General features: G+C 45.4%; 1 long non-coding RNA gene across 1 annotated transcript; it reads right to left on the reverse strand.

Annotated features, from left to right (window-relative positions):
• Window positions 1-5,603: 5,603 nt before the first annotated feature.
• On the reverse strand, window positions 5,604-22,600 carry LOC119963719. Its single transcript, XR_005460137.1, has 2 exons — window positions 22,207-22,600; window positions 5,604-6,236 (listed from the first exon to the last, which is right to left on the reverse strand). It is a non-coding gene; the product is annotated as an uncharacterized LOC119963719 (long non-coding RNA).
• Window positions 22,601-23,599: the final 999 nt, after the last annotated feature.

Here is a 23,599-nt window from a genome sequence, read left to right on the forward strand (position 1 = left end):
AACTGGCAGCCGTAGCATATATTGTAGACCACCCCGACTCGTTTCCAGCCCCAGCCGACAAATATTCCAACAGTTTATATGTCTGTAACAGTTTGAATGAATTCCTACCCCTTTGGGAATCTAGAGGATTTGTTTCCGCAAACGGAAAACCCCTACCCTCAGCCCCATTACTCCAGCATATCATAAAGACAGGAAAGGACCGGAAATATGGGATTATTAAAGTTCGTAGCCACCATCATTCTCCCCCCCCCCCCCCCCCCCCCCCCCCGGTAACATTAAGGCAGGTTCCAGACACGGTCACTTTTGGAATCCTCCCGAGAGCGCCACAATACACGCGGTTCAGGTCTCACAGATCAACATTCAGGATTTAGCACAGGCCCAAAAAGAAGATGAGAAGCTCAGGGAAGTTTTAAAAGGCAACTTCCCAGCCCCCTACGATAAATACAAGAACACATTGACAACGCATGACGATGTGATTTTAAAAGAAGGAATTTATGTAGTCCCCAGCCAGGACAGGAATCAGATTATTTGTCAATTCCATGACAACCATGGACATCAGGGCATAAAAGCAACCCTTGCCCACCTCAGACCTCTCTGCTGGTGGCCAGATTTAAAAGCCAATGTAACGCACTACATTGAAAACTGTTTAATCTGCGCCCAGAACAATCCGGACAATTACGAAAGGAAAGGTCAGCTTCGTCACACCCGCCCCGTTAATGGCCCCTGGATGAACTTGTAAATTGATTACATAGGACCCCTACCCCCCTGTAGGAATGGTTTTAAGTATGTGTTGGTGGTCATTGACACCTTCACAAAATGGGTGGAAGCCTTTTCATCCAGAACAAACACAGCTAAAGCAACAGCCAAAATCCTCACTCAGCACATCTTTAAAAGATGGGGTCTTCCACGCAGCATAGCGTCAGACCAAAGGTCCCATTTTACAGGACGAGTGATGAAAAACGTCCTTACAATTTTCGGAATAAAAATAATTCCACATTGCATACCACCCCCAATCCAGCGGAATAGTAGAAAGAATGAATAGGACTTTAAAAGCAACCCTAAGGAAAATGGTGCAACAACACAATAGCACCTGGGACACAGTTCTCCCCTTTGCACTGATGTTCATACGAAACACGGTATCCACGTCGACAGGATAAACCCCCCACACCCTCATGACCAGACGACCCATGAAAGGGACAGGATATTTGTTCGGACTCGATTTGGCCAGCCCCGCGATCACCGCCCTCACCCGTGAGAAAGCGGCACAACAGATTATCGAGAATGTAAAAGCAGCCCAGCTTGCCCAGCTCGCCCAGCTGTTAGGCTTGGGACACAAAAGAAGCAAAGTAAAGTCTGCTTCGACAAGACAGTACATGCCACAGAATAAGTAGTAGGGCAGCAGGTCATGCTAGCCCTCTACAACTCCAGTTCATTCCTTTCCCCCAAATTTGCCGGACCGTACTCCATCTCCGACAAAGTCAGCCCCTCTGTATACAAAATTGCATATCCCAATGGCAAGTCTGCGTGGTTCCACATAAACCAGCTTCAGGCTTATGGCTCGCAGAACAACCATTCACACCACATCTCGCTTGCAGCAGCAGATGAACACGCCCTGCCTACGAACGACCTATTCCTACCCTCCCCCAACCAGTCCAGCCCATCCTCACACACTACGTTGACTTCACCCCTGGAGCCATGACTCCGCCTCTCCCATCCTCCAACCAGCAGCCACAGCGACAGCGATAGTGACAGCGATAGCAACAGCCCCAGCACACCACGACACGATTACACCCTTGCACCAGGCCCCAGTGACTCCGAACAAGATTCCAGCGACCCCTTTGAGACCACATACATCAAAGCACCTGAGCCAGACCCACCGTCCGACGATTATGGATTGCCCCCTAGCACCTCCAACCTTGACACAAAACATTGGCACCGAAACAATTCGTACAGGCTCATCCGGAATGATGAGATGGACCCCAATTGGCCCCAAGCAGCTTTGGCACGACTACTCCAGTTACAAATATGGCAACCGGGAGAAGATGATGACTTAGAGTCTGACTCCCACCAAACGAACCCCTTTGCGACTCTGTTCGCTATAGAGCAATGAGGTGTCCAGATGATGGTAAAAAGGAACCGACGGAGATTTATGGTGTCCTTTCTGATGGAACCTGCACGATTTCTGCTACATTTGTGTGTTACGTTAAATGTTTGTTACTGTTGAATGTTGTTTGTCCAAAGTTTTTCATGGCCCCACACCACCACTCTTTTAACACCCACTGTTTGTCCGCAGACAAACCGATCATAGCTACTCTCCTGATTTGCAGGTAGCCACAAAAAGCAACACCCACGATGATCACAAATTCTTACCGTTCTTGTCCGGTCACTCAGGTAGTGGAGTAACGGCACTGGTCCCCGCCCTGCCTAAGGAACCCCTGGTCAGGTACGCTCGGGTAGAGTACATACGACACTGGTCACCGTCCTACCCGGGGATTCCACCCATTCTTACCCGCCGCGGCCTATACGCGCCCCATTCGGAACTTTTGGTTCAAAACTCTTTTGTTTGTTTTACGGCAACCGTTAGATTGCTCTCCATATGCTATTTACATCCTCGAACAATGGGATGGTACACTCACCGCATCAATCGCACAGACTGCGAGACTGCTTGCACTGTGACAGTATTTTGTTCCAGGATGTCTTGTCTAAAAATATTTGGTTTAAAAAAAATGAGGGAGTCACTGATGGTGACCAATTATAATGGGTAATTGGCAATAAAAGGACAGACATATGAGATCTTAAGCAAGATAATAACAGATATTATGCTTGTGTCCACAGAAATCCAGAACTACAGAAGCCTCAGGAAGACTATGGAAGAAAGAAGAGAACATGAAGACAGACATCATGGTCTACATTTGGATCTTTGCGGGATCCCTACAGTTGCGCGCAGACGCGACCTCCCCTGACCCCTACGCCACAGGCCGTGAATGTTTCCCATCCCTGCCATACACTGTACCCAGAGACAGCAACTGATACACCAACCTGGTATGACAAGTTCATCACCAGGGGCTGGTTTAGCTCACTAGGGACTGGTTTAGCTCACTGAGCTAAATCTCTGGCTTTTAAAGGAGACCAAGCTGGCCAGCCGCACGGTTTGATTCCCGTACCAGCCTCCCCGAACAGGCGCCGGAATGTGGCAACTAGGGGCTTTTCACAGTAACTTCATTGAAGCTTACTAGTGACAATAAGCGATTTTCATTTTCATTTTTTCACCTGGTATTCTCTGTCCTATGTTGTGTAAGCACTACTAGTTATTGCGATACTCTGCAGTATCATTCAGACACTGAGACTTAGGAAATAGCGGAGGAAAGCCTCCAGCATTCCGGTATATACCTTCAGACCCCCTATTTTCGTACTTCAGCAAACCTCCCACTCTCATTAAGTGAATTAAAGTGCATCAGTTTTTTTTTGTTTGTTGCTTGTTCTAATAAAAATGTAAAACTCTGTGCTTGACTGCCAAGCTACAGAGCCCTGTATTGCTGCTACTGTATAGTTTAAAATGTTGTACATGCTTTTCATGGATTAAGGATAGTTTAGTTAAGGATAGTGAGAGGTTCCCGTGTTTTATTTTGTAATGCATGCCTGAATGTCATAGCGCCCTGTAGAATTTTATAATGATGTGGATATATAACACGATTTAGGTAAAAGTTCCAATTCATAGGACAGAGTAGAGTAGAGCCTGTCCTTGCTTATGGGTGCCCGACTTAGGAGGAGAACAAAAAAGATGCAGTAATATGATCCTTCACGCTTCGCATTGAGGATCACATGGAGGGAGTGTAGCCATCTGGGATGGACACTTCCAGAATACAAAATGGACGCTCGCAAAGAATGTAGGGAACTGTGGACAATGTTAGGAAAACAAGCAGGCACAGTGCCTGAATGTATATTCGGGAAGCAGTTACCAGACGGAATCGAAACTCTGGGTCGATTAGCATATTGATGGCCCATCTCCGGGAAACAAAGGACTAACACTCTGTTAGTTGATACTGTTGCAGACATCCCGGCACCAGTTCCCCAAACTGAAATACAAACAAAGCCAGGCCAACAGCCACCTAAGACATGCCCAGCCATCAGGGCACCTACCCCTTTATTGGTCAAGATCAATACCAGTGATCAAGAAGCGGCACAATTAATTGGGGCCAAGTTTAAGACCCGCTTAAAAGCACGCAAAGCCCCTCCAAGTATAAGAAGGAACCCCCACGAGAGAATCGCTCTCTTGGATTCGGCTCTCAGGCGGAGAGACCCATCCACCAGCATCACCAGAAGCAAGTAAGTTCAAGGTCAACGCTCGCCACCAGACGGACGACCTTAGTTGTTCTCCTGTACCTCTTCGAACCCAACAACCTCAGATCCGAACAACAGCCATTGTTCCTCTGACTGAATGGACACCCAAAGCTAAGTATAGGCGTTAGCGTTAGAGATAGTTTAGTTTGTAGTACTTTGTGCATGAGTAGATCCTACTGTGTGTGTAAATAAATGGTATTGACTTTGACTCAGGGGTCCTATATCGTCAGCTTCTCTCCTTCTGTTCTGTGGTCTAAAGTGAAAGCAGTTCCTTAAACACAAAAGAGGGGATTAGTTGGTTCATCACATGATTCCCCACTCTCCAACTGACCTGTTGCGCAACCTGACCTTAGGAAGTTGTTTCCAGGTCCAATTTGTCTAATGGATTGCTCCCTTTCCACTTGAGTTCACAGGTTTTCTGGATGGTTTGAGAATGAGTCATGAGATGGCCCATTCATACTCTGCCAAGCTGTTTGACTCTGATGCCATTTTTTTCCTAGACAGGCTGACTCAAATTTAACGACTTTAAAATATGTAAGGTACAGTGACACAAATGTTTGGCTGTTTTGGCAGCTCAAGCCATAAGTCACTTTGTGAAAAAATACTGTTCAGTCTTCTTAAATCTCAACCAGTGTTTTTTGGTCCAATAAATGCATAAGTCATTTTTGAAAGAAACATGGCTTCATATCAGTCACCAAAGTTATTACCCACATTATTTAGGCCTCTCCTCTTACTCATCTACATGCTGTTGCTCAGTGGTATTGCACAGGATCAACTTTTGCAAGTGTGTTGATGACACCCAGCTTTACCTATTTACAATCTCCTTTGAGATCGTGACTGCTCCGATGGTGCATCATCTTCCTATCGCACATCAATCTGTGGATAATAGAATCATAGAATGTACAGTGCAGAAGGAGACTATTCGGCTGATCGAGTCTGCACCAGCTCTTGGAAAGACCACCCCACTTAAGCACACGCCTCCACCCTACCCCTGTAACCCAGTAACCCAGTAACCCTAGCTAACCTTTTTTGGACACTAAGGTCAATTTATCATGGCCAATCCACCTAACCTGCACATTTTTGGACAGTGGGAGGAAACCGGAGCACCCGGAGGAACCTGGGACCCTGGAGCTGTGATGCAATTGTGCTAACCACTGTGCTACCGCGCTGCCCGCGCTTAGAACTCGCTCTCACTTAATATTGTAAAAATGAGGATTATCATTTTCATGTCTCCTCATTTTCTCTCTTTACACATATATTTTCATTAGAGTTTTATCATTTTATTTTACAGATAATGCAACAAATTTTCAAAACACAACTGGTGTAAATACATAACAAATAATTCTGCAAACGTAAGAACAGAGAAAGACAGGATAAATTCAGAACAACAGTTCCTCATAACTAGTGCCTCTATTTATAGACTGGATCAATCAGATCATGAGAGAAAGAGGATAAGGCCATATAAACCTGACAGGATAACATATCAAGATGCAAGTCCTTCCTGGAAAGCGATATCGTGACTTGCAACATGGCTCAGGGAAACCTTGCAGGAGCAGGTTAGACAAAGTGAAGCCTAGAAATTTGAGATAGAGGTCCTACATTTTACAGAATGTATCAGACTTAGAAGCGAGCACTGACGTCAGGAATTCCATAGGAGTACGGTCCATGCCTATTTTGTGCCAATTTTGAATCAAAGGGTACTTGTCACTGATCCATGAGTAGAAGATATTTTTCCGAGGGGTGGCACGGTGGCACAGTGGTTTGCACTGTAGCTCACAGCTCCATGGTCCCAGGTCCAATTCTGGCCTCGGGTTACTGTCTGTGTGGAGTTTGCACTTTCTCCCCTTGTCTTGTAGCCACCTGGGTTGGCCACTTCCCGATTCCAAAATGGAGGTCTGCAAAGAACACAGGGAAAACTGGTCAGGCACAGGGAAACAAGCAGGTGCAAGGTTTCCTGTGTATTAAGACTTGCAAAAATCCAGACAGAACTGAAACCAGCAACAATCTACATATTAATGAGCAATCCCCAGGAACAATTGGAAACATTAAAACGATCGGGGCCAAACCGGCGCCAGCGGGAGCCAGGACAAAGGAAGGCCAACGGACACATAGGAACCGCCCAGCGATCAGGGAACAGCTCCAGTATTGGAGAAATCGATTCAAGCGATTGGGACTTGGTCCAATTGATTGGGACCAGGCCCAGGGTACGCCCAAAAGGGTGCGAATCCCCTGGGACTATAAAATAGAGTCCCCAAGTTCAATTCGTCCTTCTTGGCAGGGTCTTTCAGCAGCTCGAAACAACTCTTGACTGTGACTCTCAACAAGGAGAGACCTGCCCAGCAGCTGCACCAACCAAGTAAGTCTCCAGTCAACGCACGCTATGAGATAGGCGCTCCTAGCTACTAGTCCATACCAGCTTGAAGCCTGCAGCCTCAGAATGGAACAAAAGACCATTGTTCCCCTGACCTGGTGGGCCATTTCCAAAGCTTAGTATAGGCCTTTTAGTGTTAGAGATAGTCTAGTAAGTAGAGTTTTATGCATGAGTAGTGATTGACTGTGTATAATAAATGTGTTTTGATTTGAAACTTACTAACTGGTGTATTGAGTTATTGATCAGCACTTGGCTTTGAACCTCGTGTTGGTATCAGAAAGATACCTGGTGACTCTAGAGCAAGGGTTATTAAACAGAGCAATTAAGTAAAAGCACAATTAGCAATAATCTGCGTGGGCTTCCTCCAGGGGCTCCAGTTTCTTCTCACAGTCCAAAGATGTGCAGGTTAGGTGGATTGGCCACGCTAAATTGCCCCTTAGTGTCCAAAAGGTTAGGTCGGGTTATTGGGTTACAGGGATAGGATGGAAGCCTGGGCTTAAGTAGGGTGCTCTTTCCAAGGGCCGACGCAGACTCAATGGGATGATGGCCTCCTTCTGCACTGTAAACTCTACGATTCTATGAAAAGGTAGGATGTCATACAGTCTTTTTTCATTAACATCAAACATTTTCCTTGAAGGCCCAGAATTAGGGACACAGGATCAAATCCTAAAACCCTGCTAAATATCCTCTCAAGCTCCTTAATCACATCAGAACAATAGGATTGAATCTTGACACTGGTCCATACACAGTATCTATAATCAACCTCGACTACCAGGCACTTTAGGCACATCAGGGATATAGCAGGATCAAACCTGCGTCCCAAACCCTGTGTGATATGCAAGTGGTGCTTGAACTGAGTCTCCTTCATTCTATTGCATATCAACATTTTATTGGTATAATCCCATATATTATCCCATGTCTCCTCATCAATATTAGCCAAGACTCTTTCCCAAGAGTGCAAGGTATCCAATATACTAACAAAAGATCCAGAACACAAGGTATCATAAAACTGTTTAAGCTCAGCAGAAATCAGGATTTGTTTACACCAGAGAAATAGAAGAGTCAAGACCCAATGTTGTCTTGATAAGGAGTGGTTAAGTAGCAGATACTTTAAAAATGTGTCTCAGAGTGTCAAATTGTTGGCATAGCTACTCAAAGGATGACAAGGAGGCACCACTGAACATATCTCCCATCCTACAAATGATGCTATCTCTCGAAATATCGAACCCATGGTCCATAAGACCTGGTTGGAAGGCTGGGCTGTCCTGGATGGAAGGGAGTGCAGAAGTCAGTTTAGATCTCCCTTCCAATTGAGGTGCCATCCTCCACACTCTAGGATTATTAATAATTAAGAACTTTTGCACAGTAGAATCTGACCCAAAGTTCCCATAAAATAACAAGACCTGTAAAGAATATACTGACTGATCTGCTTCAATATCGAGCCAAATGGAGGCAGGGTCCATTCTAACACAATCCTTTATAAACCTGAGATGAGGGGCTAATTGTTACAATCTAATATTCGGGACCCCCAAACCTCCCTTACAACTTGATGAACTTCAAAGGAGGCTTAATTTTATTCCATATAAACAAACTGACAAATCCATTCATCTCCCATAAGACTCTAGCAGATAGTGAGATTGGCAACATCTTCAAGGAATACAACAGTCTAGGCAAAACACTCAGAATTCAATCCTACCCAGCCACAAAACTGGCAGGGAGGACCAACGAGCCAGGTCCTAGAAATCAACGGAGGGAATAAGCCCCATATTGCTGTTTGAAAAATGGGGTAACTACAACACCCAGATAAGTAAACCCCAACAGGGACCACCTAAAAGGGAAATTGGCAAGGAAGGTGGTCTACCTCTTAACCCTCCCAGTGGCATAGCCTCAGACTTTGTAAAGTTTATCTTATAACTGGAGAAGGAACTAAATCTATCTACTACGTTGATAATAGCGGGAACTGAAATGTCATGTTTCGATACAAACTGCAGCATAACATCAGCAAAGAGTTTGACTTTATGCTGCTTGCCCCAACAGCACGGTCCAAATATCAAAGGGTCTTGACCAATAGCCTCCGCAGAACTCTATAGCCAATGCAAACAGCAAGGGGGATAAGGGGCAGCCCTGCCTGGTCCCTCTCTGAAGGCCAAAATTCAGATCTATAACCATTTGTGAGCACTGCTGCCATTGGCCTATGATACAACACCTAAATCCATTTGATATATTCCTCGCGTAGACCAAATCTCCGTAACCTATAAACCAAATAATTAGGAACAACACCAACACCAGATCCATTCTCGTATTGCCCTCTCTGTATTGGACATAACTAATGTAAGGGTTTCGCCGGCACTCAAATGTATATGTACCTCCCCGGTTCCCCCCCACCCCACCCCCCCACCCCCCCATTCTAACTGTACAGAGTTGCTGTTGTTGAACTATTACACAATATCCTACCATTTTTTTCCTACTCTTCATAATATATGTATTTTATTCATAACTGTAAATATACTTTGTTCAAAAACCCAATAAAAAGCATTTATAAAAAAAACCAAATAATTCCATTTCACTTGGTCAAAAGCTTTCACGGCATCTAGGGAAATCACAAACCCATCTAGCACCCACTTTTGGAAAACTTGGATCACATTCAGTAACCTTCTGACATTATTGGTAGAAAACCAAACTTTTACGATCCCAGTCTGGTCCCCTCAAATGATCAATGGAAGAATTACCTCCAAACATTGTGCCAACCGTTTAAACAACAATTTTTCATCAGCATTCAGAAGTGAGATTGGCCTTTGGGAAGTACATTCCTCGAGGGTCTTGCCTGCCTTCAAAATCAGGGAAATATTTGCTTCCTGGAGTGTTAGTGCTGGTTTAGCTCACTGGGCTAAATCGCTGGCTTTTAAAGCAGACCAAGCAGGCCAGCAGTACGGTTCGATTCCCGTACCAGCCTCCCAGGACAGGCGCCGGAATGTGGCGACTAGGGGCTTTTCACAGTAACTTCATTGAAGCCTACTCGTGACAATAAGCGATTTTCATTCATTTTTCATTTCAAATGAATGACAGTACATATAATTTAAGGATAAATTAATAGGTCCTTAAATTCCCTGTAAAACATACATCCAAAACCATCCTGCTCAGGGGCCTTGCCGTGTTGAAGCTCTTTACTGGCCATAGCCACTTCTCTTTTAGCGATAGGAGCATTAAGGACTAATCGCTCATCCTCCAACGCCATTGCAAGCTTGAGGGAAGAGAAGAAGCGCTCTATACATGTCTATGCATCTTCAAACTGGTCCAATTTATATAGTTTGGCACAAAAATCCCTAAATGCCCTATTTCAGTTTAGCCATAGAATTCTGCACAGAAGGAATAACCCTAGATCACCCTTTTCTTCGTCAAAGAAGCCAAGTATTTACTCGGCTTGTTCCCAAAATCATACAATTTCTGCTTTGCAAACTTTAGGTTCCTATAGCCTGTTGAGTCTACAAGCAATCAATAATAATAATCTTCTTTATTGTCATAAGTAGGCTTACATTAACACTGCAACGAGGTTACTGTGAAAAGCCCCTAGTCGCCACATTCCGGTGCCTGTTCGGGTACACAGAGGGAGAATTCAGAATGCCCAAATTACCTAACAGCACGTCTTTCGGGACTTGTGGGAGAAAACAGGAGCACCCAGAGGAAATCCATGCAGACACAGGGAGAACGTGCAGACTCCACACAGACAGTGACCACCCGAGCTGCGTTAACCTCCCTCAATAACTGCCGGTTAGGATTCCTCCTGTATTCCTCCTCTACTTCGGCCAATCTAGCCTCCAACTGGCATTGGCTTTGCAATATTCATTTTGCATTATGCTTTTTGTTAACTGTATTAGAAATAACCAATCCCTTAGCATTAGCCTTGCAGCCCTCCCACTGAATAGGGGGGTAACAACAGAAAGGGAATTGACAGAGTAAAAAAGCTTGAACTCTTCCTTAAAGTACGTAGCAAAGCAGTATTTATTAAACTTATGTTCCCGGGGCCCACTTTTGCCAACCAGCTGACCTTCCGGACCCACTTACGCGACCCATGATGCTCAATCGTCGCAGCCCACACTGGCCGACCTTTGTGACACACGACACATTCACTTTCCTTTCATCTGAAAGGAGAGCCTGCTTGGTCCTCATGATCTCACTCCAATCAGGTTCACAGGAGGAAAGGGCAATGTGCATATCATGTGCAGACTTCGGCCACTTTCCTTGTGCCATCTTCACCTTTGTGAGAACAGAAAATCCAATCTCGCACATGTAGGCCACCGTGAAGGACAATAGCAACAAAATGCGTGCTTCGCTCAGCACTGGATGCTCCTGCAGGATCCTACTCCAGAATGCTGATAACTTTATAGGCTTTTGGCATGTTTTTAATGTGCTGTCCCAGGCAAGGTACAGCAGTATAGTCTTTTCATTTGGACTCAGCTGTAAGTTAATAACTAACTCTACGGTCTCAACTTCAAAAAGAATTTTTCACCCACCAGTTCTCTTTCAAAATCTGAAACATCTCCTCTCATTTGCTAGTTCTTCTCTGCATACAACACACATGGACTTTGCATCCTTATTTGCATAGGCACAATTGACAAACTCAAGTCTCAAGGCATCTTCTTGCTTTGTTTCTGAATTAAGTTTCTTCGTTGTAGGCTTTTAACCGGAAACCAAAGATGTGCAGGGTAGGTGAATTGCCCCTTAATTGGAAAAAAAGAATTGGGTATTCTAAATTTGAAAAAAAAACCTACTCTTTGCTTACTGTTAGTTAACCAATCCTCTATCCATGCTGATAAATGATAATGATCATTTCTAGGTCCTCACCTACCATAGACTCCTTGCCATCAATTATTGTCTTGTTATTTGTGTCTTCCACTGTGAAGACCCACACAAAATACCTGTTCAATGCCTCAGCCATTTCCTCATTTCCCATTATTAAATCCCCCGTCTCATCCTCCAAAGGACCAATGTTGACCTTAGTCATTCTTTTTCATTTTATATATTTGCAGAAACGTTTGCTATCTATTTTTATATTCTCATAATCTAGCATTTTTCGTAGCTTTCCCAATTTCCCAATCCTCTAGTTTCCCACTAATCTTTGCCACTTTGTATACGTTTTCTTTCAATTCGATACCCTCCTTTATTTCCTTAGATATCAATGGAAGAGAGTGGCTATGGAAAAGATTGGACCACTTAAGGACAGTGGGGGGAATCCATGCGTTGAGCCAAAGGAAATGGGTGAGGTATTAAATGAGTATTTTGCATCAGTGTTCACCAAAGAAAAGGATTTTGCGGAAGATGATTCTTGGGTAGGGTATATAGATGGTCTAGGTCATGTTGACATCAAAAAGGAGGAGGTATTGAATGTTTTAAAATACATTAAGGTAGATAGGTCTCCTGGGCTGGATGGAATTTACCCCAGAATACTGAGGGAAGCAAGGGAGGAAATTGCTGGGGCCTTGACTGAAATCTTTGTATCCTCATTGGCTACAGGTGAGATCCCAGAGGACTGAAGAATAGATTATGTGGTACCGCTATTTAAGAAAGGTAGCAGGGATAATCCAGGAAACTATAGGCTGTGAGCCTCATGTTGGTAGTAGGTAAATTATTGGAGAGAATTCTCAGGGACTGGCTCTATACCCATTTGGAAACAAATGGACTCATCAGTGATAGACAGCATGGTTTTATGAAGGGGAGGTCGTGCCTCACTAACTTGATCGAGTTTTTTGAGGAGATGACAAAGATGATTGATGAGGGGAGGGCAGTGGATGTTGTTTACATGGACATCAGTAAAGCCTTTGACAAGGTGTCTCATAGCAGACTGGTACAAAGGTGAAATCACACTGGATCACAGGTGAGGTGGCAAGATGGATACAGAACTGGCTCGGTCACAGAAGCAGAGGCTAGCAGTAGAAGGGTGTTTTTCTGAATGGAAGGTTGTGAATAGTGGTGTTCCACAGGAATTGGTGCTGGGGCCTCTGTTGTTTGTAGTGTACATAAATGATTTGGAGGAAAATGTAGCTGGTCTGATTAGTAAGTTTGCGGATGACACCAAGGTTGGTGGAGTGGCAGATAGTATTGAGGATTGTCAGAGGATACAGCAGGACAAAGATAGGTTGGAGACTTGGGCAGAGAAATGGCAAATGGAGTTTAATCTGGACAAATGTGAGGTAATGCATTTTGATAGGTCTAACATAGAGGGGAAATACACAGTAAATGGCAAAACTCTTAGGAATATAGAAAGTCAGAGGGATCTGGGTGCACAGGTCCACAGATCTTTGAAAGTGGCAACACAAGTGGACAAGGTAGTCAAGAAAGCATATGGAATGCTTGCCTTTATTGGACAGGGCATCAAGTATAAAAACTGGCAAGTCATGCTACAGTTGTATTGAACCTTGGTAAGGCCGCATTTGGAATATGGCGCACAATGCTGGTTGCCACACTACCAGAAGGATGTGGAGGCTTTGGAGAGGGTGCAGAGGAGGTTTATCAGGATGTTGCCTGGTTAAGAGGGTGTTAGCTATGCGGAGAGGTTGAATAGACTTGGACTGTTTTCATTAGAATGACAGAGGTTGAGGGGTGACCTGATCGAGGTCTACAGGATTATGAGAGGCATGGATAGAGTGGATGGGCAGGCACTCTTTCTCAGAGTGGAGGGGTCAGTCACTGGGGGCATAGGTTTAAGGCCAGTGGGGCAAAGTTAAGAGATGTCGAGGCAAGTTTTTTACACAGAGGGTAGTGAGTGCTTGGAACGGGCAGCCAGGGGAGGTTGTGGAAGCAGATACATTAACGGCATTCAAAAGGCATCCCGACAAATATATGAATAGGATGGGTATAGGGGAATATGGCACCAGGAAGTGCTGAGGGTTTTGGCCAAGGGTGGTATCATGATCGGTACAGGCATGGAGGGCCGAAGGGCCTGTTCCTGTGCTACATTGTTCTTTGTCCTTTGATTATCCCTTTTCCTACAATCCTTCCTTTTCACTGGCTGAGCACTGTGAAAAATCATTTTGAACGTCCTGCACTGTTCCTCAATTGTCCCACCATAAAGTCTTTGCTCAAAGGCTACATTAACCAACTCCTCCCTCATCCCATTGTAGTTTCCTTTGTTTAAGAAACAGGTATTGGATTTTACCTTCACACCCTCCATCTGTATTTTAAATTCAACCATATTGTGGTCGCTCTTCCCAAAACGATCCCTAACTATGAGAACATTAATTATTCCTGTCTCATTACACAGGATCAGATCTCAGATAGATTTCTCCCTCGTAGGTTCCATAACATACTGTTCGAGGAAACTATCGCGGATACATTCTATGAACTCCTCCTCAAGGCTGCCTTGACCGACCTGGTTTGACCAATTGACATGTAGATTAAAATCCTCCATGACAACTGCCGTAATATTTTTACATGCATCAGTTATTTCTTTGTTTATTGCCCACCCCACCATGATGTTATTATTTGGTGGCATGTAGACTACGCCTATCAGTGACCTTTTCTCCTTACTGTTTCTAATTTCCACTCAAATGGATTCAATCTTTTTCTCCATAGAACCTACATCATCTCTTGCTACTGCCCTGATGTCATCAGAACATAAGAACATAAGACCTAGGAGCAGGAATAGGCCATCTGGCCCTTCGAGCCTGCTCCACCATTCAATCAGATCATGGCTGATCTTTTGTGGACTCAGCTCCACTTTCCGGCCCGAACACCATAACCCTTAATCCCTTTATTCTTCAAAAAAACTATCTATCTTTACCTTAAAAACATTTAATGGAGGAGCCTCAACTGCTTCACTGGGCAAGGAATTCCATAGATTCACAACCCTTTGGGTGAAGAAGTTTCTCCGAAACTCAGTCCTAAATCTACTTCCCCTTATTTTGAGGCTATGCCCCCTGGTTCTGCTTTCACCTGCCAGTGGAAACAACCTGCCTGCATCTATCCTATGTATTCCCTTCATAATTTGATATGTTTCTATAAGATCCCCCCCTCATCCTTCTAAATTCCAATGAGTACAGTCCCAGTCTACTCAACCTCTCCTCGTAATCCAACCCCTTCAGCTCTGGGATTAACCTAGTGAATCTCCTCTGCACACCCTCCAGTGCCAGTAAGTCCTTTCTCAAGTAAGGAGACCAAAACTGAACACAATACTCCAGGTGTGGCCTCACTAACACCTTATACAATTGCAGCATAACCTCCCTAGTCTTAAACTCCATCCCCCTAGCAATGAAGGACAAAATTCCATTTGCCTTCTTAATCACCTGTTGCACCTGTAAACCAACTTTCTGTGACTCATGTACTAGCACACCCAGGTCTCTCTGCACAGCAGCATGCTGTGATAACCTCACATTTGTCAACATTGTATTCCATCTGCGAGACCCTAGCCCATTCACTTAACCTATCCAAATCCCTCTACAGACTTCCAGTATCCTCGGCACTTTTCGCTTTACCACTCATCTTAGTGTCATCTGCAAACTTGGACACATTGCCCTTGGTCCCCAACTCCAAATCATCTATGTAAATTGTGAACAATTGTGGGCCCAACATGGATCCCTGAGGGACACCACTAGCTACTGATTGCCAACCAGAGAAACACCCATTAATCCCCACTCTTTGCTTTCTATTAATTAACCAATCCTCTATCCATGCTACTACTTTACCCTTAATGCCATGCATCTTTATCTTATGCAGCAACCTTTTGTGTGGCACCTTAGAGATAGAGATAGAACAGTACAGCACAGAACAGGCCCTTCGGCCCTCGATGTTGTGCCGAGCAATGATCACCCTACTTAAACCCACGTAACCCGTATACCCGTAACCCAACAATCCCCCCATTAACCTTACACTACGGGCAATTTGGCATGGCCAATCCACCTAACCCGCACATCTTTGCACTGTGGGATCTTTGACCTTGTCAAAGGCTTTCTGGAAATCCAGATATACCCCATCCATTGGCTCCCCATTATCTTCTGCACTGGTAATATCCTCAAAAAATTCCACTAAATTATTAAGGCACGACCTGCCCTTTATGAACCCATGCTGCGTATGCCCAATGGGACAATTTCTATCCAGATGCCTCGCTATTTCTTCTTTGATGATAGATTCCAGCATCATCCCTACTACCGAAGTTAAGCTCACTGGCCTATAGTTACCCGCTCTCTGCCTACCTCCTTTTTTAAACAGTGGTGTCACGTTTGCTAATTTCCAATCTACCGGGACCACCCCAGAGTCTAGTGAATTTTGGTAAATTATCACTAGTGCATCTGCAATTTCCCTAGCCATCTCTTTTAGCACTCTGGGATGCATTCCATCAGGGCCAGGAGACTTGTCTACCTTTAGCCCTATTAGCTTTCCCATCACTACCTCCTTAGTGATAGCAATCCTCTCAAGGTCCTCACCTGTCATAGCCTCATTTCTATCAGTCACTGGCATGTTATTTGTGTCTTCCACTGTGAAGACCGACCCAAAAAACCTGTTCAGTTCCTCAACCATTTCCTCATCTCCCATTATTAAAACTCCCTTCTCATCCTCTAAAGGACCTGTTTTATATATTTGTAGAAACTTTTACTGTCTGTTTTTATATTCTGAGCAAGTTTACTCTCATACTCTATCTTACTCTTCTTTATAGTTTTTTTAGTAGCTTTCTGTTGCCCTCTAAAGATTTCCCAGTCCTCTAGTCTCCCACCAATCTTTGCCACTTTGTATGCTTTTTCCTTCAATTTGATACTCTCCCTTATTTCCTTAGATATCCACGGTCGATTTTCCCTCTTTCTACCGTCCTTCCTTTTTATCGCCCTTAAATATCAGAGCTACACCCCCTCCCTTACCTTCCTGTCTGTCCTTCTGAATTGTCTGATACACCTGGATATTTAACTCCGTCATGACCACCCTGCAACCATGTTTCTGTAATGGCCATTAAATCATATTCATTCACGATGATTTGTGCCATCAACGCATTGCCTTTTCTCGAATACCACAAGCTTTCAGATAAAGTGCGCTTAGGCAAGGTTTTATACGTTCTTTCTAAATCCTAACACCTCCATTAATAACATCTCCTGAGTTCTTAATCCTTTAACTTTTGTCATAATTTTCCATATAGTTGAACCCACCTCCCCACTTGCTAATCTGCTGCTTTGCTTCCCATTAACCATTATACTTCCCATAGTTATACCCCCCCCCACCCCCCCACTTGCTAGTTTAAAGTCCTTGTGACCACCCGATTTATTCTTTCTTCCAGAAAACTGGTCTCAGATCGGTTCACGTGTAGAAAGTCCCAACAGTACAGAACCCTCCTATTCCAATATTGATGCCAATACACCATGACATGGAACCCCTCTTTCCCGCACTACTCCTCTGGCCATGTGTTTACTTTCCTAATTTTCTCATCCCTATGCCAATTAGCATATGGCCCGGGTAGTAATCCTGAGATTATAACCCTTGAGGACCTGTTCTTTAATTCAGTTCCTAGTGCCTGATAATCCCCCGACAGGTCCTCTTTCCTAGTCTTGCCTTAGTTGTTTCTCCCAACATGGACCATAACTGGACCCTCCCCCTCCCAGTCCAATATCCTTTCAAGCCATTCAGAGATGTCCCTCACCCTGGAACTGGGCAGGCATGCGGGACTCTCAATCCTGTTTGCAAAGGATGCTATCAATCCGTCTAATTATAGAATCCCCTATGACTACCACTTGTCTTTTTGCTCCACGTGCTTGATTGGCCTTCTGTAGCACGGTGCAGTGGTCAATTATCATTTCAAAGGTGGCAGCGGCTGTCATTCCCAATAAAAATGACGGTAGTGGCCATTGGATGCTTCTCCTGTGAATGGGACCACTGCAGCAATGCTGCCACCGATCGCTCCGCGACCTTTCCAACACCTGCCCTGTAGTAAAGGATTTATCCCTAAGCAGAGACTCGTCGAAACGTCATGACCTAAATCGGTGATGGTGCAAGTCCTCAGGTAAAAGCTCAGGGCAGACATGAGCATGGCCAGAGACCAGAATACCAGTATGCTACCTATAGAACATGAAGATAGTGAATAGGCATAAAGAAACAATCAATACTAGTATGACACAGTATGAGCTGAGAAACAATGTAAATTCTGTATCTCCAGGATGTAAAGTCCTCCACACATCCAGGTATCCCACCTCCTCACATACTGATACCAATCTTCTTGCCTGTAGGGTGGGAGTTTCTGGTTACTGGGAGCTTATCCACCAATGGATTCAAATAGTGATTAAAGTATCTGCCCACAAAAGAATTGGTCAAAGCCAACTCTACAAAGTCCATGAGGACTTCAGTAACAAACTCCGGGGAGGAATTCGGAGCACCATACACATTCATTATCGAGACAGACTGTCCATATACAGGCCCCTTAATAATCAGTATTTTCTCCCCTTACCCTTCACGCTATTCTCCACCTTGAAGGGAACACTTTTGATGCTGAATTTCCAATCCCCTGCTGCTGGTTGAAAATGAGGCAAACAAGACCTGCCTCACCCATTCCTGCTTTAGGTTTAAGTGCTCTTCGTCATCCAAATGAGTCTCCTGAACCAACACTATTTTCACTTTCTTCTTCTTAATAAAAGACAGGGGGCTGGATTCCCCGCTGCATCAGCAACTCCGCGACCAGCGGTGGGCAGCGGAGAATCCACAGTCAGGTAGAAAACAGACGGCCCACACTAGCAGGAGGATGCAGATTGGTCATTAATACTCATTTGCATCCTACTAATGGGCCAGGCACCATACTTTCCAGACTTTCATAATTTTCCAGTCCTCTGGACTGGGAAACACATGGGCAAGAATTGGTGTTGGCCTTGACAAGTGTGTATCTGACGCAGTGTACCTTGCGATGTTGCAAAGGGGTAACTCTTTAAGGGAGTTGACCCCAAAGTCCATTGGAGGGCCACCCTCCCCCGCACAGTGCGTGAGCACTGGAAGCAACACTTGCCAATTCGTGGAAAGAGAAAACCAGTCAGCTGGGTTTAAACCCCCTCAGATCTTTGATCTGCAAGCCATTCATTCATTTCTTTCAACATTGATTTTACTAGGCTGTGATTGACAGCTTCTACACACACACACAGAGTTGTTTGCATTGTTTCATTCATTCCCTTTCATGCTTGAGTGACTTTGAAGTAGTCAGCTGTGGAACTAACAGAAAGCACTTAACTCTCTTTGATGTGGTCCAGGAGCCATCAATCATAGCTTGATGTTTATAAACATTGCAATTATTTTCACTGCTGGGTCACACTCGTACTGGGGGGGGGGGGGGGTTAACCCAGATAATCTGGGGGTGGGGGCCAGCCTCTGGACTTCGCTATTGGGCCACCCTCTTAAAATGCTGGCCCGATGGCAGGATTTCCTAGGGAATCCCTTGCAATCTTCACCATGCAAAGATTTGGATGGCTAAGGATTGGAAATCGCTTCCTGATTTGCGCCCCCAGCGTGAATAGAATCAGGTTCAATTCAACTCCAGCGGGAGAACATTGGGCTGGATTCTCTGTTTCTGCAGCTAAGTGACGGCTCGAACGGAGGAACGTGAAAAAATCGGCGTGATCCCCTCACCAATTCCGGTACCGGTGAGGGGCAAGCAACGGTGCTGTGCAAAACTCCCGCGGATTGCGTCGGGCACGGTCAGAGACTGGCCAGGTCCTGGGCTGTGCATGTGCACGGCTGATGACCTGCACCAGTCGAGCCGTACAACATGATGCCGGCCGTGTGCTTAATCTAACCCGCCAAATGCGATCCCACAGCCCACATCCTGGCCAACCCCCGGCCACTCCTCACCAGGCAGATGCCCCCCCCCCCCCCCCCCCCCCCGGCCAGCGGCATGGATCCCAGAGGAGTGTGACAGTGCCGGGCACAGTCTGCAGCCAGCACGCCAGCTCAGACCACACGTGTCCCACTCCGTCGAGAATTCGGCCCATTGGGGATGGTGCATCAGAGGTGGGCCGGTCGTTGAGGCACCAATGGCATTGTGACTGCACGCACCGCACGTCATGATGATGCTGGTATGGAGGGGGTGGAGAATCGCAAACCGATGTCAAACCGGCGCCGGCCCCGATTCCGATGTTGGAATCGATTCTCCGCCTGATCGTCGATTACGATTTTGGAGTCGGCAACGGAGAATCCCGCCCATAGTCTCCCAAATGGGGAATCCTGCCCAGGATCCTTTTCCTTTTGACAGGATGATGAATTTTCCTTACATTGCAGGAACATAGTTTAAAATTAGCTGCTGCCATTGCACCAGAAGAAAAATAGGAGTTTTTATATTCTGGTTTCCTCTCCCGCTCACAAGGAGGCTCCACCCCTCAGTGGGAAAGCTGGTACTCCACAAGATGCACTGGAGCCTAATAGGTCCAGCCCTGTGGGTGTCATGTAGGTTACAACAACATCCCTATAATGTTCCTTTCTCAGGTGAGAGACCTGGCTGGGCCATTGCAGGATTCAGTCAACATCTTACAAAGCCCAACACAACAAAAATACAAAAAAATACAGTAGCTCTAAGGGAACATTCCTCAGCACTGTTGCAGGGTGATTAGCACTGCTACCTCACAGCTCCACGGTACCGGCCTCAGGTGACTGTGTGAAGTTTGCACTTTCTCCCAGTGTCTGCGTGGATTTCCTCCGGGTGCACCGGTTTCCTCCCACAGTCCACAAATGTGCAGCTTAGGTGAATTGGCCATGTTAAATTGCCCTGTAGTGTCTAAAAGGTTCAGTGGGGGCCAGGGGAAGGCCCGTTGCTTGCCTATCCACTGTCTAATTCCCTTGTGGTTAGGCAGGACTTCCCAAAAAGAGGCATCATGGGTCTTTCCATTGAAACCCTACAGTGCAGAAGAAGGTTATTCGACCTATCAAGCCTGCACCGTCCCTTCAAAAGAGCATCTTACCTAGGCCCATGGCCCACCCTATCGCGATAAGCTCAGCTAACCAGCACATCTTTGGACACTAATGTGCAATTTTATCATGGCCAATGTACCTAACCTGCTCATCTTTGGACTGTGGGAGGAAACTGGAGCACTCAGAGGAAACTCACGCAGACACGGGGGAAAATGTGCAAACTCCACACAGGCAGCCAAGCTGGAATCGAACTTGGGACCCTGGTACTGTGAGGGAGCAGTGCTAACCACTGTGCCATTGTGTCCCGCTTTCCAGCCAGCATCCCTGATACCTCAACAAGCCTTTGCCCCGGTATAGAGTCAGGACTTGGAATGGAAATACCGACTAATGTGCTTAGATTTGTTTGGGCATTGTATTTTACCACCAAAACCTTTTAGAATTATAGTGAGAGAGGTGGAGGAGTGAAGATCCTCTAGTGATCTTCAATTGAAAGGGCGTTAGGAATGGCTATGTCGGATTTCCAGTGGCGGCATTTAGAGGGAATTCATACACAAGGTAGCTCGCGTCAGAGTCCTCGTTGTTTGGTTCTTTTACTCCGGTTCCTGGGGAAATAATTGAACAGGCCCAGCCCACCTAACAGCTCTTTGTGAGAGGATGTCAAAGACCACAAAAGAGAATGTTAGAAAGAAGGGTACGAGAGGTAGTCCTTCAGAGGAGACGGGAAAGGTGCATTGGGAGCTAAGATGGCGGAGGTAAGCTCGTCGAGTGGGACCAGACCTATTCCAGTGGATAAGCCGATGGAAGTCATGGCAGCCGAGTTTGAGAGACAGTCAACAAGCATTTTGAGGGGCAAAGGAGGGGAATGATGGACACTCTGAAAAGCTCAGTGGGAGATGCGCTGGGCCCAATAAGGGAGACATTGGGAAAGACCTCTGAGATGGTGCAAAAGCATGAAGAGGTGCTGAAGATGGTGGAGGAGGCCTTGTCGTGACACAGTGACCAGATAGCCTCACTGGAAGCTGAGCTGCTGGTGATGGAAGAGAGGAATAAAGGCATGTGGACAAAGGCAGGGATCTTGAGAACAGGTTGAGGAGACAGAACCCATGGGATTGCCGGGGTGGGGGGGGGGGGGGGGGGGGGGGGGGGGGGGTGGAGATGGGGATGGGAGGGTAAGAACAGCTTAGATTTCTGCAAATCATATATTCGAGCCTGGGTGGTTGAATACCATGCTCGGGGGAGTGGGGAGGGGAATGGGAGACCTGTTCCTGGAAGGGCCGTTTGCTAGTTTAGAGGAACTGTCAGAGAGGTTTGGGCTCTCACAACCTGACTTATTCAGATAGTTACAAGTTCACAATTTTGCAAAACCGATCTTCCCGACATTCCCCATGGTGCCGCCAACTTCACTAATGGAGAGGGTTACTTCGCTCGCAGGGTCGGAGGAAGAGAGCACTTCTGGTTTCTATGGCCGGATTATGCTGGAGCGCTCAGTGCCAACGGAGGCGACTAAGGCCAAGTGGGAAGTGGTGTTGGGATCGATATTGGATGATAAGGTGTGAAGTGAGGCCCTGTGGAGGGTAAACTCCACGTCCACATGTGCAAGGCTGGGTTTAATACAACTTAAAGTGGTGCACAGAACTTACCTGACTAAGTCCAGGATGAGTAGGTTCTTTACAGGGGTCGAGGACAAGTGTGAGCCCTGCACTGGCGGTCCGGCTAGCCATGTGCATATGTTCAGGTCGAGTCCCAAGCTTGTGGATTTCTGGGACTCCTTTAGAACCATGTCGGCGATTTTGAAAATTGAGCTGGTGTGTTGTCCCTTGGTGGTCCTATCTGGGGTGTTAGACTTGCCGGAACTGTATATGGGCACTGGGGACAATGTCCTGGCCTTCGCCTCGTTGATTGCCCGGAGGAGAGTGCTGACGGGGTGGAGATCAGCTTCTCCACCCACTGCCTCAGTGTGGAGTTCCTATACCTTGAGAAAGTCAAGTACACTGTGAAGGGAGCAATTGAGAGGTTTTACCGAAGATGGCAGCCGTTTATTGTGTATTTCAAAGAGCTGGTCACCGTTAGGTGCTAAGGGGGTGGGAAGGGAAGTGGGGAGGGATTAGGTGTTTTTGGAGGGGTGGGGCTAGGTTCTGTAGGGGTAGGTAGGATTGGGGGGCTTTTGGGTGGATTAGTTGTTTTGTTTTTGTATTATGTATAAAATGAAAATAATTGAATAAAAATATTTTTAAGTAAAGGAATAGCTATGTCAGTAAATTAGATAAATGTGGGATAATTTACATTCCAAGCCTTAGATTAATCTGAATAAATAATTTCATAAAAACAGCATTTAGCCAATTTTAAAGGCTTTGGTTGCTTCACACAAACAAGAGTGAGGTAACATTGCAAAATTGCGAAGAAGCGTCATGTGAGACTCATGTATTGCAAGGTCAACCTCAAGCGATTACAAAATAGAAAGAACGTTTTTAAAAACTGTCAAGAAATTTGTACCCTGCAGAGTGGCTGTGGGTACTGAGCAACAGGAACCTTGAATTCAAATAAACAAAAAGGCTTAAGTGGACATTGAAGAGAAACATTAAAAAACATGTAACAGGAAGGAAGAGCATGCAAAAAAGTGTATTAATAAAATTAAGGATGTCGGCCATAAAGGATGCTAAAAAGAACATTATAACCATATATAATAATTTGAATGCGATATGGGAACTAAATGAAAGTGTCTTTGATTAAATGGATCGGTTTGGCAACATAAATGTTTATTTTCTCATTGTTTCATTCTGCCAGATACAACTGTGTCAAACATTCCAATAACAGGTTTCAAGAAGATCAATATTATTGAGAAGATTAAGAAATGTGTTCAATATAATCTTATGAGAACATGCTATTGAGACAGGATTCGTACGAAAGGGGACTGAGGAGTAAACTGGAAGGGTTACAGAAGGGATGGTTTTATTAGGGCCACAAGGACTCCACACCGAATATGTAGAAACAAAAACTTACTTTATTTAACAACTCCTATTATACACAGCTCCA

The sequence above is a fragment of the Scyliorhinus canicula genome, chromosome 3 (genome assembly GCF_902713615.1).
Source record: "Scyliorhinus canicula chromosome 3, sScyCan1.1, whole genome shotgun sequence".
NCBI lineage: Eukaryota > Metazoa > Chordata > Chondrichthyes > Carcharhiniformes > Scyliorhinidae > Scyliorhinus > Scyliorhinus canicula.